This window comes from Notechis scutatus, chromosome 6, assembly GCF_049901735.1.
Source record: "Notechis scutatus isolate UNSWTSFEM ecotype Mainland chromosome 6, rNotScu1.2, whole genome shotgun sequence".
NCBI lineage: Eukaryota > Metazoa > Chordata > Lepidosauria > Squamata > Elapidae > Notechis > Notechis scutatus.
This window is the reverse complement of record NC_142014.1, coordinates 70,161,573-70,189,001: the sequence shown is the minus strand read 5'-3', so window position 1 is coordinate 70,189,001 and position 27,429 is coordinate 70,161,573.

Sequence of the window (27,429 nt, the reverse complement as noted above, 5' to 3'; positions counted from 1 at the left end):
GAGGTAGTTAGGGCGTGCATGCCTAGTTTTGGGTGATAGTGGATCGGTTGAGGTAGGGTTGTGATTGAGGGTTAAAGCTGAATTGCGGGTTGTGTGGCTTACTTTTGATACAGTCAGCATGGTAGTCAATGTACAGGTCCTTCTCTCCATTGTCTAGACGTTTTTGGTTCAGTGCGGAGTACACGGGAGCGGCACGTTGCTGTATGGTTAGGTCAGGGCGACAACGGAAGTTCTTATGGTTGGTGTTGGTTTTGGCGAGTGAATTTATAGTGTAAATGAATTTACGTTTGCTTGATTCATTTTTGCAAATGACCCTGCACAGCGTGGGGCCACAGAGCCGTCTCTGTTTTTGAGCTCTCGCCAATGCGGGAAATGTCAAGTATTTCATCAGCGGAGATGGTTGATGCTTGATAATCACTGATGATGTTTCGGACAGTTGCGATGTCATCATTGTCATTGATGTCCTCTAGACCAAATAAGATGGCGTTTGGACGTTTCCGTTCACGCTCAACGGCTTCTCTGATGAGGATTGGGATATCAATATTTGTCTGGGTTGTGTTTATTTGTGGATTGGGTTTTGGATTGGGTTGTGGTTGTTGGGTAGAGATGTGGTTTGTAGCTATTGGATGTTCAGGTTTTTGCGTTGTGTCTTTTTTTTCAAGGTTGGATATCATTCAGCCATGTCTTTTTCTAATCACTCTTTTACTCTATCACATTAAGTGTTTCAATCAAGATCAGGAAATCCCTTTTTCGGCCATGTTTGGTCCTAACTTTGATTTAGGACTAGAAATGTGTAGCTATTCAGGTCCAAGGCAGGAAAAATTATTTGGAAACGTCCTGGGTGTCCTATTTAGTCAACACCTCCTTTCTTATCCTCCAATCCATGGCTTGGGAATTCTAGGACTTGATTCTCACACTTATTCTATCTTAAAATTTCTGAGTTTCAGGAACACTGTTCTAATGGTGCCTGCACAGACCCAGGAAAATATGCTCCGATATCTAAGGGGCTGCTGCAAAGAAGAGGAAGTCAAATCAACCTATTTTCCAACCCATTTGAAGGCAGGACAAGAACTAATGGATGGAAACTAATCAAGGAGAGAACCAACCTAGAACTAAGGAGAATTTTCCTGACAATTAGAAGAATTAATCAGTGGAACGACTTGCCTCAAGAATTGTGGGTGCTCCAACACTGGAGGTTTTTAAGAAAAGATTGGACAACCATTTGCCTGAAATGGTATGAGGTTTCCTGCTTAAGCAGGGAGTTGAAGTAGAAGATCTCCAAGGTCCATTTCAACTCTATCCTCCTGTTATTCTGTTAAATATGTTTGAGTTCCAGGATGCATTAAGGAGGCAGTGACAGAAAGCTTTGTCACCGCTTGTTGCAAGTTCCTTCACTGAAATGTCTGTTTTCCTAGGACTGTGCAGCCATTGTATAACTCCAGGGAAAGGTGCCAAGCAGCACAATGAGTGGGGTGGGTGGCCTACCTTTTCATTTCAAATCCAAAGAGCCATCCATCATAACCTAGGAGAGACAGTCATATGCACTGCACCACCAACTAACCAAGACTTTTTCGCCCTACTATGTTCTGCAGATTCAACCCATATGCTTGGTTTATGATTCAGTCATAAATCCAGAAAATTGTGTTCAGTCATGCAAATCCAGAAAATTGTGTTGAGTAAGGCCAGTGGTGGCTAATGCAAATATTCATTTTCTTTCACAGTCTCTTTAAACTTCTTTATTCTCTGTAAATTTCACCTGCATTCATATTCTATATGCATACTGCATTAGATATTGGCCTCTTGTCAAGAATGCTATTTTATTTTATATTATTTTAATTTAGCTTTTTTTAAAAAAAATACATGTAGGCAAAATGAAGAAGCGAATGGGGAGGGGATAATCCCCTCTCTTGGCCTGACTGTCATTTTCAGCCATCTGAGTTTTGAGTTAGAAAGACTGGCAGAAAATTGAAAGTACATCAGTGCTCCAGAGTCAACTGCTATGGTATCTATTCCCAAATACAATAATGCCCAAATGCCCAAATGTATTATTTCCAAATACATAATAAAATAACCCAAATGGTTATTTTATTATGTATTTGTTATTTAATAATAAATATATTCTCTATTGGTTATTTTAAGGATGATAGAAGGAATTAAGACTCTATACACATTTTGCATTCCAGTTCCTATTAGAAGAAACCAGAGTGGAGTAGTACTTTCCTTTGAGTGCTTATGTGTATGCTGCCTAGGGAATTGTGTGGTTGTGCTGGTTCTCTTGGGTTTTGGGGCCCACTGTCTTGGGTATATGTAAAAAAGCTATGAGGGCTAGCATGGTCAATGAGTAAAGACTTCTAGGAGAAAACATCAGAAGGTCACCAGATTGTCCATTTCTAATTTAAAGTATATAACAATTAGAGTCATATCCAGCCTAAGTCCTGCACTTCTTAATTTTTCCCCCAACTGCCTCTCCTGTTTGATACTAAATTTTCTTTTGCTTTGGAGCATGCTCAGGACTCCTGGATAGAATTTAATTTTTTAACAACAACAACAAAAAATCATATAACCTGTAGCTGTTCAGATACAATATCTAGGCCACTTAAAATTCTTCAACAGTGGCCACTTATAAGGGGGGCTATATTAATATATAGAAAACGGCAAACCTCTTAGCACAAATTGATAGAAAACCTATGTAGGGTATGCTATTGTACCTTATCCTAGCTGTGGGCTTTTCATGATAACAGATAAGAAACAACTGCATAGGCCTTCTGAAAAACCACACACCCATTTAATGTTTTCTAAACTCAGACCTATTTCTGCCTATCCTTTTATTACATATATAACTCCTGTGTTGTGTATTCACTGTGTATATGTACCATCCATATAGAAGACTTCCAGCAAATGATTCAAATGGCTCTGATGGTTTCAGTGGGCAGAAGCCCAATAGCTGGATTTTCCCTGAGTCCTCTGAAATGCCACAGTTTAGCTAATCCATTGGCCTTTAGAATTAGCATGTGAACTCTTGGGGAAATGGAGGTCCTGAAATTAAGTCACCAAAAAAATTAAAACAGCACAGGAAGAAAAGGAGATGGGATGGATAGAGCATTATGGGATGTCAAAAGCCCATCTGTGAGAGTTTGCTCCTATCTCTTTGGGATCTTTGTCCCATGCTGCTAGGAGACCGGGAACACGTGCAATCCAAATTCTATCAGAGAGTAACAAAATTCAAGGAGGTGCAGAAACACCTAGGATGGTACATAGAGACAGAGGTGGTATTCAGCAGGTTCTGGCCAGTTCTGGAGAACCAGTAGCGGATATTTTCAGCAGTTCGGAGAACCGGCAAATCCCACCTCTGACTGGAGATTTTACAGTATCCTTCCCCTGCCACGTGCACCAAGCCACGCCCACAGAACTCGTAGTAAAAAAGTTTTGAATCCCACCATTGCATAGAGGAGATCATGGCATGGAGCATAAGTGAAGGAAAATGACATTTTAAAAAAAGCTTTGAAAAGTTAATCACATAGGTGAGTTGGAAGGTGACAAGACACATGTGAGTAGTAGACAGACATTTATGAGATGGCAAAAGAAACAACTATAAAATGAAGAGAAGAGAAAGCAGGCAAGGGGGGAAGAAAGGGGAAAAGGAAAAGAGAGGAAAGGAGAGGAAAGGAAAGGAAAACCAGAGATGGGCCAACAAATTTATCCTAGCATAGCAAGTGTATAAAAGTTATGTTGTGACAATGCGTGAAGAACACAAATTAAAATTGAATGTCTCTCAAATTAAATTATCCATGCAAAAGTGGTCCTCAAAAATGATTTAATTGTGCCTCTCAATTCTACTGCAAACAATAACCACAATCAAGAGTGCATTTTTTTAAAAAAAGAATAAAGGACATTATATTTTCAAACTATTTCCTCTAGATTTTTGTTTTCATATAAAGAGACTTTCAGCAGAAGCTCAAAACGATAAAATGGAACCTGAGATGAATTTATATGGGGCAGAAATGAGTATTAAATCAGGTTCCAAGTGGGTTTTCTTTTTAGAACTTTCTGTTGAAAAAGCGAATTAAGTAAAAAAAAATGAGGAAAGCTGGAGAGATTAAAGAAGATATTTTTCTAAATGTGAAGGCAGCTGTTTGACCATCTGTGCTTACCTGTTTGCTTCTTCCTCAGCTAACAGAGAGATGCCCTGGCTCTCTACCAACTTGTCTTGTTTCAAAACCAGTCTTGTCATGGATGGAATAGCCAATACATTTTCCCCTGCTTCTTTACACTATCATGAACAGCAAAGACGAGCTTTCTCCAAAATACAGTGAGCAGTCTTCTCTTACGATCTCAGAAATGTAACTTAATTCGACTGAAAATAAAAGGGAAATCTGTAATGATTTACAGGTCTTCAACATTCCCCCTGTTTTAGGAAAAGGTCTAACATGATAAAATCATATGCTTGCCTAACAGTCTGCATGGATTTGTGACACCGAAACTGAAAACAGATCAATATATATGTACCCATTTCAAAGAAGAGAGATACAAGTATGTGTTTGTATTACTGGGCTGTTAGGCTGATTTATCAATCCAACAGTTTGACTTAAGATCTTACAAAGAAAATGATATGCTAAATGAACAAAGTTGTCTCTGAAAAGGCAGACAGACACAAGTTCAGGTAAGTAATATTTGTTTTAATTTTTTTTTAGATTTATTTTATCCCGCCATTATTTTTCAAGGTAGCAAACATACCTAATACTCCTTCCTCCTCTTGTGAGGTGAGTTGGGATGAAAGAGAGGGACTGGCCCAAAATCACCCAGCTGGCTTTCATGCCTAAGACAGGACTAGAATTCACCATCTCCTGGTGATTGGCCCAAAGTCACCCAGTTGGTTTCATGCCTATCGCAGGTTTAGAACTCAGTTTCCTGGTTTCTATTCTGGTGCATTTACAATTGTGAGAACTTTTACTGTGTATCAAAATATACTGTACATTACTCTAAGGAGTAATATACAGTATATTTTGATACTGTTTCCATCTTCCCTTCCCTTAAAATATTAACAAACAATAAGAATCCCAATGGTCTGACAATCACTGTGTCCACTAGATAATTGATGGTCAAGCTGAAACTAAATTAATCAAGTAAAAACAGCAAACAAGAAAATCCCTTTCTCAAACTTCCTCAAACCCTCAAATAAGTAACTCAGGCCTGATTCACATATCAAAGGATAAGGTCTGCGAATACAAATAGAGTTAATTAAATTAGGTCTCCCAGAAGAACTGCATGTTCACAAAAATAAATGAATCTGCACACAACATACACCCCCCCCCTCAAAAATCACTCTAGAATCAGCCTCTAAAAGGAAACTGTTTTGCTTTTAAGAATAAATAATTCTTTCCTGACAGCTGTCTGGATCTCATTTTTATCTATTTTTGTGCAACCCTGGCTTGAGTTGCAACCCCAAATTATTCTTCTGACACAACGAATAATGGACTTAGCAAGAGAATATAAGGAAGAAGCAAACTTTTACCACAGCTGCCCACTGCTCTGTGGAACACCTTCCCTAGTTATCAAGATGTTTCCTACCATCCTTGTTGCTGTGATTTGCCGGCAGCCTGTACAGATGGCAATGGAATCAGACAGTGGGGAAGAACGGGGACCAGTCAGGGAGTCTGGAGAGGACTCAGACCAGGGTCCTGCATCCAATGAAGAGATGGGGGCCAGGACCATCTGTGAGTGGGGTGCTGACTCCAGAGCCTCCAGAGTCTGGCAGCAGCAAGGCTGAGGAACAAGGGGAGCCTGTTCTCAGTGTGCATGTGCGCAGAGCTGCTAGAAGGTAAGAGCAGCTGAGACAAAAGGGCCGACTCAGGAGTAAGGCTTGGAGGTGATTACCCCTCCCATAAGGCATAAAGGACAGGCAAACCTTTGTAGGAAGCAAAGTCGTTCATTCTGTTCAGATTAATACTTGAAGCTCTGTGCGGACTTTGTACTTCAGTTGTTTTTTTATAGTTCATTTGGCACTCTAATTGTTGGCAGCAATTCAAAGGAGAGAAAGGTGGGTGCTTATCTTGAAGGGAATATTTGGGACTCATTACTGGCTGGGAATGAACACAGTTCCCAGCATTGAAATAAAACAAGGGTTATTTTAACTAAGCGTGTGCTTAATTACAGTCTCGGGAAGCCTTGATCAGAACACTTGTTGTGATGAAAGAAGGCGGAGCCTCCTCGCTGACAGACCGTAGATTGCATCTCTCTGCGGCTATGGTCCATGCTCTTTCGATGGAGAGCCCCGATCATTACGATTAGGGGCTGAAGCTGCCTCGGAGGGGCGGCAGAGTAAGGGGAAGCCACAAGCCAAATTGAGGGGAGCCACATCTCCCCCCCGGGCAGTGGTTTAAAATGGCCACCCCAAAGAGGAGGACTCAGCTGGATTAAGATTTGTGCAGGAGGGAAGAAAGGGGTGGATAATATCTGAACTGGGACAACTGGGCAATACAACTGAACAAAAGTACCTCGGGATTAAGGTAACATGGAATTTTTAAGAAAAGAAAAGTGAGCGGTGAAATTACAAAGGGACAGGGGGGAAAAAAGAAAATATTTTTGACATCTAAGCGGGGCTTCGAACTGGGAAAGGAAGAAGCTGGAACTAAAGATTTAACTAAATTGGACTAAAATATTTTAGCAATAAACAGTCATAAAATAAAGCTGGACTTAAGATTGTCAAAAAATAATAACAATAAAGTTTACAAATTGGAGACTGGACTGTGCTGGAATATTGAGGTTCAAAAAACCCTAAATAAAAAAATAGGGGAAAAAGGTGAAGACTTTGTATAATGGAGAGTGCCGCCTTTTGACAAAAACTCGAGCTCAAACAAAAGGGAAAGCATCCTGTTTCTGAATGAACTTGTGTGGATATAACATTAAAGAAATATTGAAACAAAGTAAGAATCTTAGAAAGTGAAAGCAGAACCAGAATAAAGAAAAAAGCAAGGAAAGACTGACTGTGGGATTGATTGATGTTTTTGGTATAGACTCTGGGCTGGAATAACTGAGAACTTCAGAAAATTGAAAGAAGAAAGAAGGAAAGTAAAAGTGGATTTTAACAATCATAAAATATAAGAGTGTGCAATGATGATATCTCTTCAGGAATTAAAAATGGAACTTAAAAATATGAGATAATTACTACAGGAAAGAGGCGAATCACTTTGCTCTGTGTTAGAAAAAATGGAAATGGCGATTGAAGAACAAGAAGAAAGAGCTTCAGAGGAGGAGGAGTCGATTCAAGGAGAAGACATTTTAAATAGACAATTAACACAAAGAACACTACAAAGAAGTGGGGAAAGAAGGAAGGTTAAAAACATTGAGGTGTCACACTCAAAGCAGTAAAAAGGGAAAAACCTATACTTGTTTTTTTTTTTAGTGTTAAAATTTGTATTAATCTAGAATTTATAAAAAGAATGCGTAATGGAAAGGGAATATGACAGACTAAAGAACCAACTAAATTAATAAGTTAATATAGACTATTAACAGCAAGGAGAGACATTGGTAACTTTTTTTTATTATTATCATTATTATTATTATTAGGCCAACACATATTGTTTATCTTTATTTTTAAAATAAATATTAAAGGATTATATTTGAAATAATTGAAATGAAACAAAAAGATGTTTTGACTGAGATTAATGAAAGCAGCTAGAATTAATGTGTTTGTTTCTCTCATTACTGAAAATTTGGAATGGAAAAGGTAATAATAGAATTAAGTATGCATATATGAATGTATAATTGCTGTCATATTTGTATGTAAAGGTGATTACCCGGAAATATGTTGTCCACTAAAAAGAGATTTTTGTTTTTAATGTGAAAAACTGAATAAAATTTGTTAAAAAAAAAAAGAACACTTGTTGTGATGACCCAGGGTGGGATACAAAATAAATACAGTCACAAAAAACAGGTGAAGCCCCTTTTATTCCTTCACTTTGCTTTAAGCTCCAAATATTCTTGACTGGAGACAAAAAAACTCCCACATGAGCAGTTACCAGAAGGAAGAAATGCCGTTTAAAGAGTAAAAAACAACCCAAACCAGGCAAGGACTGGAGGACATTCACGGATAACAGAACATACACTGGGAAGGATGCCAAACTCAGAGAGGAACCATAAACTAGAGATATTTCCATGATTTGTTTCCAGCACTCGCCCATACGCATGTCTGTCCTCTTATTCAGTTGTCACAGCTGCAGCCCATGAAGAGGGTCAAGGCCCTGTCCTCTTGAGTCAGTAGACCATATTTCTCCCTTATCCTTTCCTCCCTGTGTGCCCTAGGATGGAGAGGGAATGGGCCTGGGTTGTCCTCTGACTGCTCAGCCGGCCTCTGCCCTTCCCCAGCCTCCTCCACAACCTCCGGAGCCACACTTCCACTTCCTGTTGGCTGTTCCTCCTCTGCCTCACAGTCAGTCTCCACCAGGGGCATGACACTTGTCTTCTGGAAGGCCTTGAAAAGTGTCTCCTTAGGAAAGCATTGGAATGGAAGATGGAACACAGAAGTGTGAGGAACATTTTCTCAAGGCACCAGGAATTTTCAATTGTGGTTGTCTGTTTTGGTTTGTGGATTGTGGTTCATAATCTGAGGGGCTATAAAAATACTTTAAATAAATATAAAAAAATATAAACAACATCTAAATCAAATCAAATAATATAAATAAAATATATAAATATAATAAATGAACATAGTTGCCTTTTGTTTATTTGCTTTAATAATAATAATAATATTTTTATTGTTTTGTTAGCTATCCAGAGTTATGGTCCATGCTGTGAATGGATATACAAATATTTTAAGTAAATATAAAATAAATATTATCTAAACAAATTAATGCCTAAATCAAATAAATTAATATAAGTAAAATATATAAAATGAATAAAAAATAAATGATATAAATAAAATAGGTGGATAAAAATGTTAAATCCAGTCTGAAACATAGCTGACTGGGCAAGGAACAATAAAATAAAATGAATAATATAAATGAATATAAAGAGGAGATGTACCTCAGCTATCTTGTCTGCAGCTGTGTCTTTGATGTGGTAAAAGAACTGAATTTGTAGGAAAAGAATGGTTCAGAGTAGAAATGATGTATATGCATACCATTCTCACATTTGCTTAATTTACACAATAAATGTATTTTTGAAGATTGTAGGGCTGGAAGTGATGAAAGCCAAAATTAAAATTGGGAACTGAAACAGGAGCTATCTCTGATAGACAGATGACACCATTTGGTTAGTTGAAAATAAAAAAAAAACTTAGAGAAACTTATTATTAAAGGAAAAATGAAAAGTGAAAAATCTAGTTGAATGTTAAATATTATGGAGACATTCTTGAGTGGGGTTTTAGCTGATAGTGCAGAATTGAATTCAGAAGTTTTTTGGAAAGTGGTTGACAAGATTAATATTAGAGCCATGCTATTGCAGTCTTTTAAAGCACTAGATTTAGATTCCTGAGTTCTAGTCCTACTTTAGACACAAAGTTGCTTAGTAATTGGGGAAATCCATTTTCTTGGATTGCCCCCAATTGGGAAAAAAAGAGCAAATTTAATATCTGATCATTGAGGTGCATTGTATTCTTTCACTGATAAGTACCCAACGGCAAAAATGCAAAGATAATTGTGAATGCTGCTGTGGATTTTTTGCAGCAGAAATGTACATAAGTGAATGGCAAAAAGTCTGTATGATACATTCTGAGTATATTTATTTTGTGAATATACCCAACTAAATGTTAAGCCAGCTTCACTGTATAAATTATTTGGGACAAGATGCAACAGCTAGCAGCAAAATAAAACCCAACACTTGAGAAATGACACTGATTTTATTGCACCAGTTCCTTCCTTAATTCCTACAGTGTCTTGTCTCAGGAAGAGTCTTTAAGGGAAATATTACTCTGAAACTCTGGCACGTACAATACAAACATAAAATGTAGATTGAGTTATTTATGCTGGCTCTTCCTTCCAAATTCAACAGGGAAATGAATAGCGGTTTGCCTCAGTACGGTTGCTCCAAAATGGTCATTTGCCACTTTTCATCCCAAACTTATGGCTTGAAGGAAAGGGGAAGGAATGAATGTCTTATCAAAAACGGCTGAGCACAAAATATAGTTGTAGTAAAGCCGTGGATATTAGTTTTATTTTTCCCCCTCCCGGTTTGTTGAATATGTATTCACACAACCCAGGTATCATATAGAGTCAAATGAGATTGGTTTTGATATACGGCTTTTTGGTATCCGGCAGCATCTTATGAAGAGCTAAGTTCAATAACATGGTGCCCTGTTGTATCAGCAGAACTTGACTGTCATTTCAACTCAGCTGGAGTTCAGGCGCTGCTTTCTGTATTTAAAAGAAGAAGTAAAAGTTAGTGAAGAGGGTCACATTCACATGAATTTCAATGGTATAACCACATTCCCTTTAAAAACTGTACAGAGTAAACCAGAAAAACACTTCATATCTTAAAATAGAGAAATCGATAACTAAATATAGGTAGCGTTCAACTTACAACCATTTGTGTAATGACTGCTTGAAGTTACAACGGCACTGAAAAAAGTTACTTAGGACTGTTTTTCACATTTACAACCTTTGTAGCATCCCCATGGTCACATGATCAAAAGTCAGCTCTTGGCAAAAAAGTCAGCTCTTGGCAACTAGCATGTATTTATGACAGTTGCAGTGTCCAGAGGTCATGCGATCGCCTTTTGCAAACTTCTGGCAAGCAAAGTCAGTGGGGAAGCCAGATTCATTCAACACCTGTTTTTTTTTAAATTAACAACTGCAGTGATTCACTTAATAACTGTAGCAAGAAATGTCATAAAATGGGGCAAAGCTCATTTAATGTCTTGCTTAGCAATGGGAATTTTGAGTTCAACTGTGGTTGTAAATCAGGACTACCTATATGCAGAAAAACAACAACCCCTCACTGTACATAGAATCTTAAGCAAGCGTTAAACAGTGGAAAGGTTTGAGCCCAATTCTGGAGCAGACAAGGAGAAGGAAGAAATGGATACCAGACACAGGAAAAGGAATATTAGTTGGGTAATCATCATCATCATCATTGTTGAGGTATTCCCCGTTAGAAGAATGAGTGCACTCAGGGAAACATAGTGAGAGTGGTATTGAATAACACACAATCAACACACAGATACACTGAATAGTAAAATGTAGGTTTTACTTCCAGTAAACGGGTAAACAAAGTCCAACAAACAGTCCAGATCCTACACGGTTAAAGCAGGTAGTATTCAATACAATCAGACCAGGGATAATCCAAAAACAAAGTCCAGTATCATAAACAAAGTTCAGTAAACGGAGTTTGCTAACAGTTGCAAGACTCACAGCAATCCAAGCAGAATGACGATCAGGCAAAAGGCAATAGGGAAATGCAAGAAGAGGTTTCTGGCTCCATCTTATGGCCGTCGGAGGAACCTCAGCCAATCACAATTATAGCATTCTCTTAAAGATACAACAGTATTAAATGACTATCCTGGTTTATATATTGCCAACCCAACTGTTAGGTGACTATCATTCCTAGCAATCATCATGTAATGTTTCTGCCAAAAAGCATCCATACGAATACACTGAGTTACTTAACAACTGCCACATTCATTTAATGGCCATTCACTTAATAATTGCCGCTAAAAAGTTCTAAAGTCAGGTTTGGTCTCATAGTTGCCTTGCCTTAAAACCTTCATGACTTACAATAGAAATTCCAGGCTCTACTATGGTTGTAAGTCAAGGACTACATGTGTGTGTGTGTGTGTGTGTGTGTGTGTGTGTGTGTGTGTGTGTGTGTGTATAGCCTCAGAACCATTCCTAAACTTGTTATCTTTTCATTATGAATGGTAAGGAAAGGTTAAGATAAAATCCCTGTGGGTTTTACTCTACTAGTCATTGCTGACTAAGGGAGCAATGTTCATCTTCATTTTGAGACCATTGAGCTGTCCGAAGACATTTCCATGGTCATGTGGCCACCATGACATCATAGAGTGGTGTTACCTTCCCACCGAAATGGCACTAGTTTATCTACTTGTATTTTACATGCTTTTGAATTGCTGGATTGGCAGGAGCTGGGGGCAAGGACAGGAGCTCACCCATAGTGCAGTACTTGGGTTTCGAACCTGGGCTGTTGATTTTCCAGCTGACAAGATTAGCATCTTAACCACTGAGCCGCTGTGCCGCCTTACTGTGAATGGAATGGGGCAGAATTCTGGCACTTTCATCATGCTTACATTGTACTTATCTCTCAGTAGAAAGAATGTGAGGTTAGTTCAAATATCTCATGATGGGAGAGAACTAGAAAGGAATTTTTTTGAGTATCTGACAAATAAGGTGATAAAACAAACACCTATTCAAAATAATGTTTTTTTCCCCAAAAAAATATAAATGCAAGGCAGATTTCGATACCACATTGAACGACCTTTTCAGATCATCTAATATCCCTTTCAAAAGTCAGAATTACCTGACTTCAGAGAGCTGGGGGAAATTATCTCCAATTTATAAGATTGTTAAAACTTACACTGGTACCTTTGTAAATAACTTCTCTCTAAATGATGAAATATCAGTATATGAAGATATGATCTTAAACCTTGGTCAACAAAATGGAGTTGTTGTGTTTAGATACATGCTATATACAAACAAATGGATCACATTATGCTTCAGCTCTGCTCATACATGCTAACCCAGTTGCTGTGTTTTTTCTTTTCAAATCAAAATTTGTGTTCTCTTAAAGAACTTATCAGAAGTTGGAACAGTTTTGACAGTTGCAACCCTATCTGCAATTTCATTCCCTTTCTTTAGAGATAATTCCATAATTAATGCAATATTTGTGACTTTGGGTTAATCTTACAGGCATCTGCTTTACAAGCTATTCTCAGTCACCTAATAATTGATTTTTAAATGTACAGTGTAGTTGTAAAGAATCTACAAACATTTCAACAATAAACTATTGTCCTAACAAGGCAAGTAAGCTTCTTTAACAAGGTTCTTTAATAGTGTTTGGTTAATTGTAGCTTGGTCATACAATGCATATTTTTGTTGAAGTATCACAAAACTGCTTTCAATGTTGCACTTTAATATTGAAAATTGATTTACAGTATATGTGACTGAGAATGACTAATACACAAACAATTCACATAAGAATATTGAAATGAATTTACCGTAGTCTTACCTCCTAAATGTATATGATAGCGCATTAGGAAAATTGTATGAGAATAAAATGAATTTTCTCCCTCAAAGTAGACCAAAGTCCATATAAAAATATATTATAGTGGGGAAAAGAATACACACGTATATAACTGATTTATTTTAGGGAAAATTGCTAGAGATAAATATGTAAAGAACAGGATGAATAAAAATGGCTAAGAAACATTTGTAAATGTCCGTGCAGTTTTCTTGACTGTCCAAATCTGAGAGATTTAGTGATGATTCTCTGTCACTTCTCCATAATTTTAGCCTGACTTTTCTTGACTGCTGAGGAAAACAAAAATGGTTCTGAATAATGAATGAATTCAAAATGAATGACCAATTATTATATAACACGTAGAACCATTTCAGAACTCTGATTCTTCTCCTCCTCCATGAAATCCTCAAAGGAATGATCAATGAAAAGATGGGTCTTAATTCATCTCACTTTTTATGAAAGAGCATCCACTTACTATTCAAAGGGTGGAAGAAGCTACAGCACAGAGAGAGAGAAAGAGAGAGCACGCACTTTGTAAGCTTGGAGGTCACAAGCTGAAACAGCTAATGCGAAATGCTTAACAAACCTAAAAAAACCTAAAAGGTTAGTAACACGAAGCCAAGAAAGATAGTTATCAGCTCCCTGGATCAAAGGAAGATTTCCCCCTAATATGACGTTCAGAAAATACATGGAAGGGACACTGGAAACAAGCCCAGATTTTGAGAAACTTAAAGTGGTAACTTTTTAATATACTGTATATTCAGAGAACTGAATTATGCATGGGAAAAGGGGAAGGAGGAGGAGGAGGAGGAGGAGGAGGAGGTCGTCTTATTACCCACATTTTAAAATGTAACTTTTTAGTGAATATAGCCAGAGTGAAACCTCTACTTTGCCTCTCATGAAAAACTTCTTTTTGGACAACTTGTATGCTTCAATAGTCATGGTATTTGATGAATGCTCAGCCAGATAGATAGATAGATAGATAGATAGATAGATAGATAGATAGATAGATAGATAGATAGATAGATAGATAGATAGATAGATAGATAGATAGATAGATAGATAGATAGATAGATAGATAGATAGATAGATAGATAGATGATAAATAGATAGATGATAGATAGATAGATAGATAGATAGATAGATAGATAGATAGATAGATAGATAGATAGATAGATAGATAGATAGATAGATAGATGATAGATAGATAGGATAATAGATCTAGATCTCATATACTCATATGTACACATATACAGTACATATATAAATACAGAAAATAAAGTGTTTGTGTGAGTTGGGAATTTTCATTGCTTTTATTATAATAGTTGTATTTCCAAGATTTTTAATTCCAAATGGCTGTTTCATTTCTAGGTTTAAACAAATAGGGACATCAGCTTTCATATCTTTTCTTTTAGTAACAGAAGAGCAGAGTTGGAAGCAACCTTGGAAGTGTTCTAATCCAATCCCCTGCTCAAGCAGGAAACCCTATCCCATTTCAGACAAACGGTTGTCCAACCTCTTAAAAATCTCCAGTGTTGGAGCACCCACAACTCTGAAGGCAAGCTGTTTCACTGATTAATTGTTCTCGCAGTCAGGAAATAATAACAGGGAAGCATCTATTAAAAACTATAATCCTTAGAAATCTTGGGGGGGGGGGGGAAGAAACCCATTGTGCATATTACTTATATTCATCATTATTGCACGTATTGCAATATTAACATATTTACATGCCTCCTTACTGATGAAATGTTAATAAAACAAAATACAAAAGGATGGGAATACCTCATCTTAATGTTCTTGTTATGTTTCATTACATTATTATTATAAATATATATATTTCCTAATTATAGTTTAACAAGCAAATCATAAGTAGTATGCTTCCTATTGGATCCAGCATGACTTCAAATGATCTACTGTAATTTTATTCATTATCTGTAACTGTTGTTACGGTCTGTATTTGACACATGTGGATATTATTTGATCTTTTCAAACCAGATTCATTCTCATTAAGAGGCTTGAGACACTTCCTTGCAGAATATTTTTTTGAAATATTCCAAGATTTTGCTGCTAATTTGAAATGTGACATACCTCTCAAGTCCTTTATTATAGTATTTTCTCCCAATTATGGTTCCTCGGCACGACTGCATCATTCCTCAGTTCAATATTTAAGGAATTAGCAGCTGTATCTCCAAATTAATACATCTATATGGCTAATGCACTTTTTCTTCTTTTTTAAAAAAAATTTTTATTCTAGAAAAAAAACATTTATTTGACATACATTTAAAACAGACAAATATATATATATATATATATATATATATATATATATATATATATATATATATATATATTTGTATATATATATATGTATGGTGTTCGGCTTGGTTCGGGTATTTTCCCACGTCATTGTAGTTCTTTTAAAGTTGTAGCAACGTTTCAGCAGAATCTCATCTGCCATCATCAGGCTTCTGTATTGTGTCCGTCTGTGGGTCAGACTTTTACAGTGGTTTCAGATTTAAATTTGGGGCAGCCTATTGCTGTGCCAGAATGGTTTTTCTTCATCCTGATTGGTTGGGAGTCTTGGTCTGTGTTTATTGGTCTCGGAGTTTGCTGTGTTCTGCTTGATGGGTGTCTCTGATATCTTCTGTCTGTTTTTTGGCTCTTTTTGTATCTTGATTGGCTGGCAGCATTGTGTTACTTTAATGGAGGCCTTTAGTGCAGCTTGGCTTCGGGTAAATGGACGGCTATCATTAGTTAGGAAGCTGGGTTTCATCTGGGTGCCTGGTTGGGGTGTGTTTGAGCTGGAGGTATCAGGGGATCTGTTTGTGCCCAGGTGTTTGCCTGGCTTGTGGTGTGGAGATTTTTTTGTTTGTGAGTGCAGGCTTCCAAATGATTGACAGCCTGGTGGAATCATCTCTTCTGTTCATGCTTTCTGGTCTTTTTCAATCTCTATGGCTTCTCTGATGACTCTGTGGCTAGGGTTTTCCATAGTGGCCAGGGTTTTGGTGCCATTGAAGTTGATGCTATGACCTGTAGCTTCCATGTGTTGGACTAGTGAGGAAGTGTGTTCCAGCTTTTTGACTGCATTTTTGTGTTCATCCAGGCGGGTACTTATTCTTCTATTGGTCTGTCCAATGTATGTGGCCGGGCATGATGCACAGGGGACTTCGTATATGCCTTGGTTTTCCAGGTCAATTTTATCTTTGGGGTTGCTAAGGATGGCTGCTATTTTTCTGTCTGTTTTGAAGGCAGTCCTGATGTGATGTCTATGTAGTACCTTACTAATTTTGTCTGTAGTACCTCTTATGTAGGGCAGGACAGCTGTTCCATAGGTCTGTTCATCTTCTGGGTCTCTATTATGTTTCAGTGTGTTTTTGTGGATCAAGCTGGTGATTTTGCTTTTGTGGAAGCCGTTGGCTGTCAGTACTTTAGTCAGGGTGCATAGTTCAGCCTTAATGTGTGTCTTGTCTGCCAGGCGTTTGGTTCTGGTAATTAGTGTTTTAGCCACGGAGTTTATCTGTGCTGGGTGGTGGTGGGATTGGGCGTTGAGGTAGCGGTTGGTGTGTGTTTTCTTCTGGTATATGGTGTGTCCTAGTGTGCCATCTGTTTTTTTGTAGATTAGTACATCTAGGAATGGTAGTTGTTTGTTTGTTTCTGTTTCCATGGTGAACTTGATTTTTGGGTGTGCGCTGTTTAGGTGTGTTAGGAAATTGTTTAGGTTTTCTTGTCCATGGGGCCAAATCACGAATGTGTCATCGATGTATCTTAACCATAGTTTGGGTTTGAGGATGGCATTGGCCAGGGCTCTGGATTTGAATTCTTCCATGAACAGGTTAGCAATGACAGGTGACAGTGGTGATCCCATGGGGGCTCCTTCTATTTGTTTGTATCTTTGTCCTTTGTATATGAAATATGTGTTGGTTAAGCAGTGTTCTGTTAGTTCCATGAGGTGTTTGGCTGGTTGGTATTTATTTTTGATGATTTCAAGGGTCTCTTTTATCGGGACTTGAGTGAATAGGGAAACCACGTCAAAACTTACAAGCAGATCTTCTTGCTCCACGTGTAGATCTTTGATCATTTCCAAGAAGTGGTATGAGTTTTGTACATGTGAAGCTGCTGTTTCAGCATGGGGCTGTAGCTGCTTTGCTAGGTATTTGGCTAGGTTTTGTAGTGGTGCTCCTCTGGAGCTGACTATGGGTCTGAGAGGTATGCCTTCTTTGTGTATTTTTGGGAGGCCGTATAGTTTGGGGCATCTGGAAGATTTCTCTCTGGGTATAATCGTGTGTTGGATCTCTTTGCTTATGTGGCTGGTTATAATTTTCTTCTTGGTTAATTTTTCCAGATATGTGGTTGGGTCTGTGTTTATGGGTTTGTATGTGGAGTCTTGGAGTAGGTCTGTCAATTTTGTTTCGTAGTCTTTTCTGTCCATTACTACAGTGGCATTTCCTTTGTCTGCTGGGAGGATGATTATGCTGCTATCTCTTTTCAGGGTTTGTAGTGCTTTAATTTCATTTTTCTGTAAGTTGCTTTTGGGTGGCTTGCTTGTGCATAGGATATTGGTAACTTGGTGTCTTATTTTATCAGCTTCATCTGTATTTAATTTAGTTAGGCTGGATTCTACTGCACATATGATGGATTCTGTGGGGATTTTTGGGGTGCTATAGCATAATTGAATCCTTTGGTTAGAACATCTGTTTCTGTTTTGGTGAGTTCTCTGTTGGAAACGTTGTGCACTAATTGTTTCAGGTGTTGTTGTGAGTTGTTGGGGGTTTTCTTGTCATGTTCTAATTTCTTTAATTTTTTCAATAATTTTTCCTGTTTGTAAATGCCTTCAGAATCAGCTCTCCAAGTTGTAAGTTGTTTTATTTTGTCCCAAAGTAGAGGGTGGATTTTGGTGCTCAGTTCCAGGTGTAGTGCTAGCAAATCTTTGTTTAACTGATCTAATCGGAATCTCTTACTGTGGAGCTCGTTCAGTAGTAGAGCCATTTCAGTTCTTTTCAGGATACGTTTAGTGGCTGCTGTGCTTTGATGAAATGTTAATTTGAAGCAGGTTGGTGTAGTATTGTTGTCTCTGCAGCTGCGTAGGAATTGGAGGTCACATAGTATTCCTGCTCTTTTAATTTCCAGTTTCTCGTAGGTTTTGATCTGGCTGTTTATTTCCTCCCGTAGAGGTTTGATATTTGTTTTCTTAAGTTTTCGCAGGTACTTACATGTATGGTGTTCGGCTTGGTTCGGGTATTTTCCCACGTCATTGTAGTTCTTTTAAAGTTGTAGCAACGTTTCAGCAGAATCTCATCTGCCATCATCAGGCTTCTGTATTGTGTCCGTCTGTGGGTCAGACTTTACAGTGGTTTCAGATTTAAATTTGGGGCAGCCTATTGCTGTGCCAGAATGGTTTTTCTTCATCCTGATTGGTTGGGAGTCTTGGTCTGTGTTTATTGGTCTCGGAGTTTGCTGTGTTCTGCTTGATGGGTGTCTCTGATATCTTCTGTCTGTTTTTGGCTCTTTTTGTATCTTGATTGGCTGGCAGCATTGTGTTACTTTAATGGAGGCCTTTAGTGCAGCTTGGCTTCGGGTAAATGCTGCACTAAAGGCCTCCATTAAAGTAACACAATGCTGCCAGCCAATCAAGATGAACACAAAAATGCAGTCAAAAAGCTGGAACACACTTCCTCACTAGTCCAACACATGGAAGCTACAGGTCATAGCATCAACTTCAATGGCACCAAAACCCTGGCCACTATGGAAAACCCTAGCCACAGAGTCATCAGAGAAGCCATAGAGATTGAAAAAAGACCAGAAAGCATGAACAGAAGAGATGACTCCACCAGGCTGTCAATCATTTGGAAGCCTGCACTCACAAACAAAAAAATTCCACACCACAAGCCAGGCAAACACCTGGGCACAAACAGATCCCCCTGATACCTCCAGCTCAAACACACCCCAACCAGGCACCCAGATGAAACCCAGCTTCCTAACTAATGATAGCCGTCCATTTACCCGCCAAGCTGCACTAAAGGCCTCCATTAAAGTAACACAATGCTGCCAGCCAATCAAGATACAAAAAGAGCCAAAAACAGACAGAAGATATCAGAGACACCCATCAAGCAGAACACAGCAAACTCCGAGACCAATAAACACAGACCAAGACTCCCAACCAATCAGGATGAAGAAAAACCATTCTGGCACAGCAATAGGCTGCCCCAAATTTAAATCTGAAACCACTGTAAAAGTCTGACCCACAGACGGACACACATACAGAAGCCTGATGATGGCAGATGAGATTCTGCTGAAACGCTGCTACAACTTTAAAAGAACTACAATGACGTGGGAAAATACCCGAACTAAGCCGAACACCATACATGTAAGTACCCGAAAACTTAAGAAAACAAATATATATATATATATATATATATATATATATATATATATATATATATATATATATATATTTCAATCTTATTACGGGAGAAAACCCGAATAACTAAAGATCCATATATATATATATATATATATATTTTTTAAGTTTTCGGGTACTTACATGTATGGCCTTCAGCTGTTTGGGTATTTTCCTACGCCATTATAGTTGTGCTTTAAAGTTGTAGCAACGCTTTCAGCAGAATCTCATCTGCCATCATCAGGCTTCTGTATTGTGTCCGTCCAGACGTTGCTACAACTTTAAAAGCACAACTATAATGACGTGGGAAAATACCCAAACAAAGCTGAAGGCATGATCTGCCTTGTTACAAAACTCCTTCATTCTTTTAACAGTTTATAATTAAGTACATCTTCTGTCATTTCCATAACTTATCCAAATATCAAATATTATCTTTCTTTAACCAATCATACCAAATGTTCCATATTTCATAATAGTCATTATCTTGTTTATTTTTAACAATTTGGTTAGGCTATCCATCTCCGCACATTCATGTATTTTTTTAATTACCATATCCTCTGAAGGAATGAAAGACAGTTTCCAGTTTTGTGCATAGGTTATTCTGGCCGCAGTTATGATGTGCAAAATTAAATATTGATATTTTTTCTCCATGTTTAAATCTATCATACTTAGCAGAAAGGTTTCGGGTTCAAGTTTTAAATTTTGTTTTGTTATATTTAAAATCCAATTTCTAATATTCTCCAAAACTTGAGCACATGGGCAAGTCCACCACATGTGAAAATATGTTCCTTGTGCGTAGTTACATTTCCAACAGTTGGGTGGTAGGTTGGGGAACATCTTAGCCAGTCTCGCAGGAGGTAGGTGCCAGCAATGAACCATTTTATATAAGTTTTCTCTATACGAGACTAACATAATTTGTAATTTGTTTGCCAGATGTGTTCCCACTTATCGAATTCAATACTATGACCCACATTTTTAGCCCAAATTATCATAGATTCTGTGACTGTTTCTTCTTTTAATTTGTAATCCAAAAGATATTTATATGTTTTACTAATTGTTTTCTTTTCCTCTCCTAGCCATATTTTATCTAATTCTTGTGGGGTCATATTAAAGGCAAATTGTTCTCTATCTTTTTTTATAATGGGTTTATATTTCTGCAAAGAGCCACCATGCTATCTCCCTTCCTTGAATTTGTATTTGGTTCCTATTTTTAAGTTCTCCAGTATCATATAATAAATCTTTATACCTGATAATATTTTCATAATCCAATAGATTTGGATATGTGACTGCTTCCATTGTAGATAGCCATAGTGGAACCTTTGGGTAGTGGTTTTTTTAAATCTTTCCCCAGATATTGAACAACACATTTCTTACATGGTGCCTTTGGAAATATGAATGTTGTTTAGATTTTCTATCCCACATGAAGGCGTGCTAGCCAAGTTGGAGATCAAAACCTTCTAATACTAATAACCTTCTATTTTCTAATTTAACCCAATCCTTAAGCCAGTTTACTATAGTAGCATCATAATATAATTCAAGATCTGGAAGACCAAATCCTCCTTTTTTTCTTGGCATCCTGTAATAATTTATATTTCACTCTGGCTAATGCACTTTTAATCATATCAAATAAGCAAGAATTGCTTCTTGCCTTCATTCTCATTTTTACTGTTTTAAGTAATGTTTATTAAAGTTGAAACAAAATGAAACTACCTATATGGGTGTGAGTGAGTAACACTGAGGTGCTTTCTGCAATTCTCTTTAATTTTCTTTTTATATATAATATAAACTACTTGAAAGAACACTTATCTCCCTTAAAGTAAGGTTGCCAACTCTTCCAAAGGAGTGGAAGTTGTTTCCATGTGTTTAAACTCAGTAATTGCTGAGTATAAAGATGTCTCCACTGACTTCAAATCCATTAAACATATTTGAACTTTCCAGACAAGCCCAACCCTTTGAATTCTAAAAGTTCTCTGACGGAAATTGCACTTAAACCTCATCATTAAGGTCTGCACTGTGAATTCTTTTGAATATGTAATATAGGATACTTTATACTTCGAAATAAAATTAGCCTCTTTTAAATAGTTGGATCAACTCTTTTTCAGGTTGTTCAGGCATAAGAAATGTGTAAGCTGATTTTGATAGTCACAGATCCCACGTTTTACCAAAGGTGTTCCTTAGCCAAAACAGCTTCTTAATGGAGAATATTTTTAATCTAATGATGAATGGCATTAAAGACTTATTACTTTCACTGAAATAGACTTGAGCTATTTCATGATACATGAGAAAAGTAGGCATATACAGAATGCTGAATCACTGGGATTCCTTCATGGAGCTGAGCTGCAAGCAAATGTCCACCTTAGATAAAGGAAGTCATTGACATTACAGGTTGTCCTTGATTTACAACTGTAATTCAGGCTAGAATGTCTATTAATAAATGAATGCAGTTATTAAATAAGTCATCAAGTGACTGCTCCCAACCTTAAGACCTTTTTGTGGTAAATTTGGTTTCCACCGGAGTTTGCTTGTCAGAAGCCAATTGGGAAGATCACAAATGGTGACCATGTGATCCCAAGATACTACAACATATGGATACATAATGTTTATCAAGCACACAACTAGCACTAGCACTTAGACTTATATACTGCTTCATTGTGTTTTATATCCCTCTCTAAATGGTTTACAGAGTTACCCTATTGTTCCCAACAATCTGGGTCTTCATTTTACCGACCTCGGAAGGATGGAAGGCTGAGTCAACCTTGAGCCTGATGAAATCTGAACTGGTGGCAACTGACAGTCAGCAGAAGTAGCCTGCAGTACTGCACTCTAACCATTTTGCCACATGGCTCTTAAATCACAATCATGTAATTGCAGGAATGCTGTGATGGTTTTAAATGTGAGGACCATAAGTAAACAAAGTAAATAAAAGGCAAGTCACTTTTTTAAAGCACCCTCATAATGTTGAATGGTCACTAAAAATGGCTCAGATGGACATAAGTCAGGAACTGCCTGTATTTATTTTTAGCATCTGCAGCCAATATTGTAACTTTGGTAGCACCAAAAAGGTACCCGCTAAAGTAATTATGGCTTTCTTCTAGATAAGGATGTGGTAGTATATAGTATGGCTTGCAGGAGGGATGATTCACAGGCCCAAATGGTTCTGATCAGTAGTGGGATTCAAATAATTTAACAACCAGTTCGCCTAGGGTCAGGTTGGCTGTCAGAGGCTTGGCCCATCCCAATACTCCAGCTCCTCCACACATGCAGGATGAGCCTCCTGTGATCGCCAACCTGAACCTGGGAAAACTGGTTGTTAAATTACCGCCCTTCCCCACTATCCTGGATGCTAAGCTGAGCTGCAATGGAGAAACAGGAAATGAGGTGGCTGGCGCGAGGGAAGGAGGAGGGTCAGGGAGAAGAAAGAGGGAAAATGGCCTTTCCCCTTCCCTGGCACCAGCCCCTCCATTGCCCATTTCTCCATTGTAGTACAATACAACACCCAAGATCCACTTTGATAGCAGGGGGTGGGTAATTTAACAATCGGTTCCACTGAACCGGTGAAAATCGGCTTAATCTCACTACTGGTTCTGATCATGCATATGCTACTGACTAAAATTAAGGTACAGCTTTTAAACATTCTTAGATAAAGATTATATTTTATTTATTTATTTATTTATTTATTTGATTTGTCAATTGTTTACAAGATAATAAGTATAAGGGTATACATAGTTGTGAATACATGAGATGGGTACATATAAGAAAAATAAAGAATAGAGAAACAATAGGACAGGGACGGTAGGCACGTTGGTGCGCTTATGCACGCCCCTACAGACCTCTTAGGAAAGGGTGAGGTCAATGGTAGACAGTCTAAGGTTAAAGTTTTTGGGGTTTGGGAAGAGACTACAGAGTCGGGTAGAGTATTCCAGACATTGACTACTCTATTGCTGAAGTCGTATTTCCTGCAATCAAGTTTGGTGCGGTTTACTTTGAGTTTGTATCTGTTGTGTGCTCTTGTGTTGTTATGGTTGAAGCTGAAGTATTCATTGACAGGTAGGACATTGCAATGTATGATTTTATATACCATGCTTAAGTCAGACCGAAGGCAGGCGTAATTCAAGGTTTTCTAGTTCTAGAATTTCAAGTCTGGTGGCATAAGGTATTCTACAACGAGTAGAAGAGTGGAGAACTCTTCTTGTGAAATATTTCTGGACTTTCTCAATTGTGCTAATATCAGATACGTAATGAGGTTCCAGACTGATGAACTGTATTCGAGTATTGGTCTAGCAAATGTTTTGTATGCTCTGGTTAGTAGTGTGATATTGCCAGAGAAAAAGCTACGTAGGATTAGGTTAACAACTCTTAATGCCTTTTTGGCTATGTAGTTGCAGTGGGCTCTAGCACTCAGATCATTAGAGGTGAGTATTCCAAGGTCCTTTACAGAGCTTGGGTCATCAACAAGGTCTTGACTATTCAGCTTGTATTTTATTTTCTGATTTTTTTTGCCAATATGTAAGACAGAGCATTTATTTGTTGAGATTTGAAGTTGCCATTTGTTTGACCATTCGGATACATAGTCAAGATCTTTTTGTAGGGTAGCAGTATTGTCTGTAGTATTGAACAGCTTTACATCATCAGCGAAGAGAACGCAATTGCTCTTAATATGATCACAGAGGTCGTTTATGTAGAGTATGAAGAGAGTTGGTCCTAGAACACTGCCCTGAGGGACACCACTATTGACAGGTACTGGATTTGATAGGACTCTCCCGATTTTGACCATTTGTTGTCTGTTTGATAGGAATGCTTCTATCCAGTTATTCAGTTGTCCAGATATACCATAGGATTTTATTTTTAGAGTAGTTTGTCGTACCACTGAATCAAAGGCTTTACAGAAGTCTATGTAGATTGCGTCTATTGCTTTGCCCTGGTCGAGTTGTGTCGTCCATATGTTTTTGCAGTGTAAGAGTTGCAGATTACAGGATAGTTTTTCTGAAACCAAATTGTTTATTGGAGAGTAGGTTGTTTGTCTCTAAGTGGAGGATGATGGATTGATTAATAATTGATTCCATGACTTTGCAGGTGACGCAGCATAAGGAGATTGGTCTGTAATTTTCAACTAGGCTTGGGTCTCCTTTTTGAAGATGGGGATGACTGTGGCTTGTGACCATAGGTTAGGCAAGGAGCTGGTTCTGAAAGATTTTCAAAGATTATGCTTAGAGGTTTGGCTATGGCAGTGGATAGCTTTCTTAAGAAGTAGGCACATATTCCATCCGGTCCAATAGATAGGGATGGTTTTAGATTGCGTAGTGCTTTTTCAACATTGTCTTCTGTAAAATCGATATGTATTAGGTCATTGTTGTTATCTGTGGTACGGTTAGGAAATACTGGGCAAGATCCATTGCTGTTTACAAATACTGAGCGAAGAATGTGTTAAAGATGTTGGCTTTAATGGTGTCGTCGTTGCAGTCTTTACCATCAGGTCCTATCAAGGGAGGGATGGACCTTGAGTCTTTTAGTTTGTTGTTTACAAAATTGTAAAAGCACGGGTGGAATTGGTGCTTAGAAGGTTTTCTTCTTGTTTAATGTGATAATTGGTGCATTCGGTCTTTATCTGGTGGCATAAGTTTTTGTATCAGTTTTTGATATTTCGTGTTACTGTGATCAAGAAGAACAGTTATTGGTAAGTCTCAGAGGTGTTTTTTTTTTCTTTCAAAAAACAAATGGACTGCTTTTTTTCCTTGAGGAAAAAGAAGAAAGATAATGTTCTGCTTCTCATCCAAGAAGCTTCATCAGTTCTGATGGGGTGGGGGGGTTGGAAGGATAGGTACAGAAAGTGGAGACTGGATGGTGGAGGGAGGGAAGGATAGGTTCTTATAGGATGGGGGAAGGCATGGGGTGGTGGTGGAAAGATTGCATTTCTTTGCAGTCATCTGGTCATTAGCACTCTCTCTGAGAGCTTTTGAGGCCACTTGAGGCTTTATCTGTGCCTTCAGGGTCACCTGAATCAGGATGCAATAGGTTGTGGAATCTTCTTGGAACTGCTGAAAGGACTGTGTTGTAAACTGGAGATAGGTAGTGTCTCTCCTCTCTAAAATCCATGTTTTGGATAGAGAGGACCATTGGTTTGAAAGAGGAGTAAAAGAATACATCTATGTTGGAACGGAACACCCCTCCCTCAACAGAGTGGGTGGAATAAGACACCAAATATCTCCAGTCCCAAAGGTACTTTTTCAGGAGGCAACTGGACTTTTCTTGTGTTTTTTTAAAAAGAGATTTCACTTCTCATCCAAGAAGCTTCTTCAGCTTTGACTGGATGGTGGGGAATGGAAGGATTTATATTCCTTGCAGACAGCTGGTAATTTGCATCCTCATAGAGATTGCCATCTGACTGGAAGGAATATAAATCCTTCCATTCCCCTCCATCCAAGTCAGAGCTGAAGAAGCTTCTTGGATGAGAAGTGAAACATCTTCAGAGAAAAAAACAAGAAAAGTCCAGTTGCCTCCTGAAAAAGCACCTTTGGGACAACCATGACCTGGATGACTGAGAATCTCCACAGACTTATTATAAGGTAACTCATCAAGTATTTCAACTTTTGAGCAAAACTTGACTGGGAATCCATAAGAATCACTGTCCTCAGTTCAGAACACCACAATCCTAGCCAGTTCCCTGGGATTCCTGCTCCAATGTTTAGTCCTCTTTAGACACACACACACAAAAGCTCTTTTAGCTACATAAAAACTAATTTCTCCAATTCCTTTTCTAATCCTACTAGTTCAAAATGCATAATAAAAACGCCACCATACAGATCTGATTTCCTTATTGCATTCTTTTGTTAATCACCAATTAATGATTTCTTACTCTCGCACCAAAAGGGCTTCTATAAATATTTTAGGTCTGTGCTGATATTTTGATAAATGGATTTAATTGACCTGCAAATAGCTTTCATTATATCCTATTCCCATCAATACGCTTGTTCCCATCTATCCAAAAATGTGCTAGAGAAAATAAAAATAGAGAAGGTCGGCAAAGAAATCTTAACAATAGCTCTCAAGGTAAATTTTAAATTATGCATAATGTTCACATCAAGATACTCCTCCTCCTGATTATACATTGATTATTCATAGTTGTTGGGTTTTAAAAAGTGAACAAAAGAACAGGATGAGAAAAATATATTGAAAGATCTCTGAATATTGAGGCCTTGGGAAGTGACATTTGGTGATCTAACGATCTTAATTACGTCTTAGCATCTGGAAAAAAAATACAGTACATCTCTTCCTTAGGGAGTTTTGAGTTTTCAGTATTTTTGTTTGCCTTTTGTTGCTATAGTCTGAATATACCATTTCATTAAATGGTTATGAAAAACAAATAACTTTTACGGAAAAGGGCGGCCTTTCTAAATGTGTTCCTCCTTGATTTGATGAATAGTAGCTAGATCTCCCACCTAGCCTCAAGCCCATTCCTCCTTCTTTTCTAAGAATGCAATCAAGAAAGTTCCCTCAAAACTATCGATGATACAATACTTTCTCTTTTTTGTGTCTGGTGCCTGATGATGATGATGATGTTATTCATTCAGTCATGTCTGAACTCTTGATGATGAGCCATATCTTTCCACATCTTCTGATCTTGCACTATTTCTTTGAGTTTTTCTATGCTGTGGCTGGATATCTCTGCTATCTTCTAGCCTGGTGCCGTAACTACTTAACCAAACTGGTTTCATCACAAATTAAAGCACACAGCTTAGTACAGGGGTGCCAAACTCATGGCCCGCAGGCTGGATGCACTGGCCATGCCCACCCCATTTTAGTGAAGGGGGAAAAGTTGTGATACGCCACGTGACAACAATGTGACA